Source organism: Takifugu flavidus, chromosome 20 (genome assembly GCF_003711565.1).
Source record: "Takifugu flavidus isolate HTHZ2018 chromosome 20, ASM371156v2, whole genome shotgun sequence".
NCBI classification, from domain to species: domain Eukaryota; kingdom Metazoa; phylum Chordata; class Actinopteri; order Tetraodontiformes; family Tetraodontidae; genus Takifugu; species Takifugu flavidus.
The window spans coordinates 11,597,524-11,604,313 of record NC_079539.1 but is presented as its reverse complement, the minus strand read 5'-3'; positions in this window follow the sequence as shown (position 1 = coordinate 11,604,313).

The window sequence follows — 6,790 nt, the reverse complement described above, 5'->3', positions numbered from 1 at the left end:
TGTTCTTGGACGGGACTAAGCCACAGTTAAAAGACCTCTACATCAGTTCTCTGAAGGTGTCCTGGCATCTCCCCAACTACTAAAACACCTTTGACGCACCAAAAACCCTCTCCTCCTCAGCCTAGTCCCCTACAGACTACCACTGCCCCATATACATAAAATCAGTCAATAAATATAAGTAACAGCAAATTAAAAGACATCAATTTAGATGGAATAAATGGAGAACAGGTGGTTCTGAGGCAGTGGTGGGGCTTGTCTAATGGGGGCAAGACATTCCACAGCCTTGGTGCCACAGCTGTGAAAGCGCAGTGCCCAGGCAGTACTGTTATAACTGAGCTGGTTAATCTCTTCCTGAACAGATATTCCTGGGACTGTGGTGTGCACCCAGGTGCTGCAGTAGCACCAGCCCTTTGCTCTCTGCACCAAGCAAGTCCACTCACAGGAAATACCTGAGAAATACCATGGGACCATGGCTGTGTAAATCATCACAATAGTTACTAGTTACAATAGTTAATAGTTATAGTACTTCTGAAAAAATATAATATCCAAAAATAATAAAATGAAAAGAAAGAAAATACAATGAGATTAAATAAATCTGGACCATCAAAGATGTGTAATAAGAATAATACTCAAATAAAAATATTGTTTTTTTAAGTAATAAATACTTAGCTTACATTAAAACTGTGTAACAAGAAGAATATTCAAAGTAAAAAAAGGGCTGTCAGTTGGGGTCTTCAGGCTGTGCAGACAGGATGATGCCCACTGTGTTTGGGCCTTAACCTGCAAGTTAATCAAGCATACATGCAAATGCTCACAATGATTTACAAACTACAATACATCAGGCAGTCAACACATCTGAAGCACAAAATATGGGTAATAACAGTGTTATTGTTCTGTAACATGAGGAAGAGGTGAAGTATCCAGTTTGATTACTTTATTATTGTATATCATTTTGTTTGGGAAATAATAATTCTATTCTATTCTCCTGTAGACAACCTAATTAAGCAGTCTAATCTCAATAGTATTTTAGTTCAGATTCAGATTTCCTTTATTTGTCCCACAACGGAGAAATTTACAGCGCAACAGCAGCAAAAACACACAGAGGAAAAGACATTCGGGAATGCAATGATAGAAAAAGAACAAAAAGTAATAATAAATATATAATACAAAAAAATTGAAATTAGAATAGAAAATATATAAAAAATTATATAATAATCCAAGATAAATGGATATTTGTATTTTTGTATACCTGTACATAGTACAGAGAGGAGTTTACCTGAAGAATATACATATCAGAAATATATAATATTCAGGTGTGTGTAAAATGGCTGAAATGATATTAGAGAATTGGAATGTTATTGTGTGAGTCCAGTGGTTAGCTGTATTCCCTTGGATTGTTACAGTTTAGTTTGAACAGGACCCAAATGCAGACAGGAGACAGCCAAATAGGTCTCAAAAAGGTTTATTTTAAAAGAAAGAAGCCTTGAACACTGTGTTTCTTCACAAAAGACAGAGGCATAGTGACCTTAAGCAAAGAACAGAAACACAATTTTAAATCTTAAATGAATTCAATCTCATTCCATGTTTACCAAAAAACTGGTGGAACAATCAGACACTGGTGAACAGGAGCCCGGGGCTTAAATAGCCAGTCGAATAGCAATTGGCAGCAGGTATGACTGTCGCCAGTGACAGCTGCAGTAAAGTGGCTCCACCACACCCCCTGGCGAAAGAGCAGAGCAGGAACAGGGAAAACACCACCAAAGAAGGTGGTGGACCCTGATGGTATCTCCCCCTCAATGGGCACCCAACTGGGCTTGTCAGGATGGTCCCAGTAAAAATCACACAGGTGACTGTCATTTAAGATATAATGCCAGGGAATTCATGTCTGCTCCTTCAGACTGTACCCCTCCCAGTCCACCAGGAATTGGAGACCACGTCGAACAATCTGAATCGTATAGGCAGAACCACCCTTTACGACCTGGGGAGGGGGTCTCAGGGACTAGATCCGGCTGAGCTACTGGCTTCACATGAGAGATATGGAAAGTAGGATGAAGCTTGAGTGATGGGGCAATTTCTGATGCACAGCAGAGTGCTGAAAGATATGGTCGATTACAAAGGGTCCCATGAAATAAGGCGCCAGTTTCTGGGAGTCCACCTGTAGAGGAAGGTCCTTTGTCACGAGCCAGACCTTCTGGCCCAGTCGAAAGGTTGGGGCTGGGACATGGTGGTGGTTGGCTTGCCTCTGAGTCTGTTGGGCAGAATGTAGAAAAGCAGAACAGATCTGTCTCCATACAATTCTGCAATGACACAGGTTGACCTGGACAGAGGGCACCACCACTTCATCCTCCTGAAAGCCAAACAACAGTGGTTGGTACCCCAGAGAAGCCATGAAGGGCGATAAGCCGGTGCCAGCAGAGTTATGGACATACTCCACCCAGGGTAGAAATGAACTCCAGAAAGCAGGGTTTCTGGCAACCACACATCTGTGGGCATTCTCCAAACTCTGACTGGTCCTCTTCAATTGACCTTTGGACTGCGGATGATACCCAGATGAGAGACTCACCAAGGCTCATGGTATGAATTGAGGTCCTCAGTCTGATACCATATCCTTAGGAAATCCTTGGAGACGAAAAAGATGTCCGACTAGGAGATCCCCAGTCTCTGCTGCAGAAGGGAGTTTCGTGAGAAGAATAAAGTGGACAGTCTTGGAAAGACGATAAACCAGTGAGGATGGCATTATTCCCATCCGATGGGGGATGGCCGGTGACAAAGTCCACTGCGATGTGTGACCAGGGGTGCCGAGGACTGTCCAGTGGATTGAGTAGACCAGGAGGCTGGGGGTGGGTCTTTCCATGGGCATATAGTGGACAGGCTGCTATGAAAGCCTTTGCATCTTGAGCCATGAAAGACCACCAGATGCATTGCCAAAGAAAGTGTAAAGTCTGTGAGAAACCAGGGTGGTAAGTAAGAATCGTCTGGATAAATGGCCCCATTGCAGGACATATGAACGGGCAGAATTAGGAACAAAAAGTCAGTTAGGTGGGCCTCCTCCCCCCTTATCCATCTACAGCAGGGGTCGCCAACCCAAAATGTTGAGAGAGCCATTTTGGACCAAAAAAACAAAAAAACAAATCTGTCTGGAGCTGCAAAAAATTAAAAGCCTTATACCAGAGGGTAGATCAAGGACATGCTGGAGAGATTCTACAAGTGAACTGGTGAAGTAGCTGGGGAGAGGAGAGTATGCTTCCTGGCTTGAGGTGCTACCCTGGTGACCCAGGGGTAAGGCATGTGGATAAGTGGCTTGAAGATGGACAAGATCACAAATACTGTATCTTCATATGACCGTATAGAGACAAAACCACACTCTCCACACAGTACCAAATATATAAACCCTCAAACTCTACTCAACTGCCACAAAAGATTACCCATCAAATAACTGAATGGCGGATAATGACATGAATTAGATAGCAGTGGTGTGGAAAGTTGTGGAGTTATTAGTGGAAATGAAGGACCATTTGGGATCAAGAAACTTGTAAAATCAACAGGAATAATGATATTGGGGATTTGTGCTGCAAATAGGAGGTGAGTAGCAGAGAAAGAGCCTTCCTCCCAGGTGAAGAAAGGAGTGTGATAAAGCAGTTAAAGCTAAGAATAAAGCATTTAAACAGTTTTTAATAAATCAGAGCTTTTAGAACATCACCAGACAAACCACCAGACAAAAATCTGATGTTATTAATAAAAAAAAAAAAAGAAAGAATGAAAATAAAAAAAAGTACACACACCTGGTGCTAAATGATGAAGCAGAAATGTCAAAACATTTGTGTGGTTTCATAGTTTGGACAATATTAGTGAAGAGGGGCAAAATTGAAGAGATCTTAAAGACAAATAAAGGTTTGCTGCAGTGTGGAGGGGATTCAACATCAGCTGGACAGTCCACCTGGATGATTCTGCCTGTCAGCACCAGGCAAGGATCAGAGCTGCTACAGTTACAGTATTTTCAATTAAAACGTTAGGTAAATACCTGCATTCAGGTATTTATAAGACACTTCAAAAGACACTTCAAAACCATAGGTTGACTTCAACTTCAACATCACCATTAAGTCAGTAAAAGTCTACAGTAGAGAGCTACACAGAAGAACAGCACTGAATTACAGATTACTATACATGTGAAAGAAGTCAAAATAATTTTTAAAAAAAGCAGAAAATAATGAACAATGGGGGCAGTCGGTGATGGTAGTGTAGTAGGGTGTACTAGGAGAGATGTGCAGGGAGAATGAGGAGATGGTGAGCTCCCGATTCAGGTTTGGGCATACAGAGCTGATTGTGCACTATGCACAACTGAGGAGACTAGGAAATGGATAAATTCAGTGTTTTGAACATGCTGTAAAGTGATGCTAAGTTGTAGGTATTACAATTATGTTGAAATTCCTGAACTTGACTTAGTTATATGATAAAATTGATTAAAAAAAAAGATAAAAAGCCTTTGCCTCATTGACTCAGCCTGAGGGGAGAGCCATTCATTTTCTCAGTCAGGCTCCCCAGATTCAGTCCTAGATAGACCTGATGGAGAGTCAGGGACAGAGGAGGAGGAACCAGGGCCAACACCACACAAGCGCCAGCGTTGCAATATGGTCCTGAAGCTGCTGGAGAGGGCCAAGGAAAGGGCAACATGAGAGGAAGCCAGGGAGGAGAGACTTTTAAGTATGTTAGAGAAATTGATAGATAAAATGTAAAAAAGAATATATTAAATTGTTTAAATCAAGTTAACTTCCATCAAAGATTGCTTTCTTGGCATCATATGATTGATAACAAATGCTTTATTCAAAGTTTAAATTTAATTGATACAGTTTTTGATTTTGAAAAGAAAACTATTTACATAAACACACACGTCATGCTCCAAAACTCTGGATTATGAAGACCAGTCTTAAATGTAATCATGGTCATGTATAGCTGGTGGGAGGTGGGTTGGTGCTGACAGGGCTGCAGCCAGTCTGTTCCTAATTTGCTCTTCACATTGTAGGTCTGGCTGCATTTGACCAATGTCTTCTGAATCAAGTGCCTCTTCTGAGGGTTCCATGCTGTGACCATTCCGCAAGCACACATTGTGCAGAATGGTGCAGCATGCAATGACTTTGGTGGCAAATGCAAGCTTCACTTCCAGAGCTTTAAAAAAATATTGCCCGCCATCTGGTCTTCATAATCCCAAAAGCCTGTTCTATCACAGAACGGGCTTTTGCATGATGTCTGTTGAACCTGGCCACCATCATATTCGTCACTGGCTCTCTGTATGGTGTAACCAGGGTTATAGGCCTGGACATACAGGGATAGCCACCATCCCCAACTGTACAATATCCCTCAGGTGGGTACGGTCTTTGAACATAGAGAGAGGACTGTTTATCAGGACTCGCACGCCATGGACAGAGCCTGGGTACCCTGTAAAAATGTCTATGAAAAGGCCCTAGTGGTCACACACTGCTTGGAGCTGGATGGAGTAGAAAAGCTTACTGTTAAAATAACTGAGCATCTGTACCTGGGGGCTTGATTCTAATGTGGCACCCGACAATGCTGACCACCACATTTTGAAGAGCCGGTGATCCAGACAGGCACTGAAATCCAGCAGCGATATTTGGAATGTCTACCTGACTTGGAAATTTGATGGTCCGGTTTTCTAGGGATAGAACTTTGTCTGACATCCTCTGAACAATGTCATCCACTGTGGAGCGTGGAATTGAAAATCCCCTTGACACCACACGCTAGGAGGTTGCGCTTGCCAGCCAGAAAAATAAAACTAAAACCTCCACTTCCAGACCCCAGCCATGGTCAAACGGTGAATGCAGGACATCGACAAGTTTGGCCACCGTTGACCGAGAGAGACGAAAGTCTGGGTGGAGGTCAGTTTGGCCATTGATGTACATTGCCAGAAGTGGAACATGCCTGTTCCTCACACAATAATGTGATGGGTGCTCATTCTGTAGGTAAAAGAAAGTTTTTTGTTTTTTTAAAAAGGCAATTTTCACTGTGCCGTTTGATAAATTAGATTAAATTTCTGGGAAATAAGAACTCGATGTGTGGTTTACAATTGTTTTCACTAGGGGTGCAATATGATCATCTTAATGATCAATCTACCAAATCCCCCCCCACTTACAGTTTGACATTTGGATCTTAGAGCCAAAATTGTCCTTCGGAGTCATCTGTTCCTCATCAGACGACGGGATCACAGTAAAAGAATATTTAAGATGATGAAAAGTACTGTGATGAAAAATTCCTATAATGAAATGTTTTCAGTACAGTGAACATGACTTGAAAATGTACCATGTCATGGCGCGGAAATGTCACTGGACACTAATTATTTTAGATAATAAGGAATTGTTATTTTATTATTATTATATCATTATATATTATTATTATTATATTTTAAACTATTAATATTATATACATTTTTAAAGAAACGACCGCTGAATGTGTTTGGGTATGTTTCGGATGGGTTAAAATAATTAAATGGACCTGGCCACTTTTACCGGCGACCGGTTCGTAATTATTATGCGACACCATGACGTCATTTTGCATACGCCGTAGTGTCCGAACGCTACCTTTAAATTCAGTGCACTACGTAGTTCACTCAATCGTCCCCCGTGTAGTGAGTAGTGAATAGGAGACGAGTGTGTGGTTTCGGAAACAGCCAGCGTTCTTCTTCACCACTTCGGGGGAAACGGTCGTTGGCGTCAGTTCCGCAACCACAGCCATGAACCAATCAAAGAAGAAGAATTAAAGCTCCGCCTTTCCTGTTTTC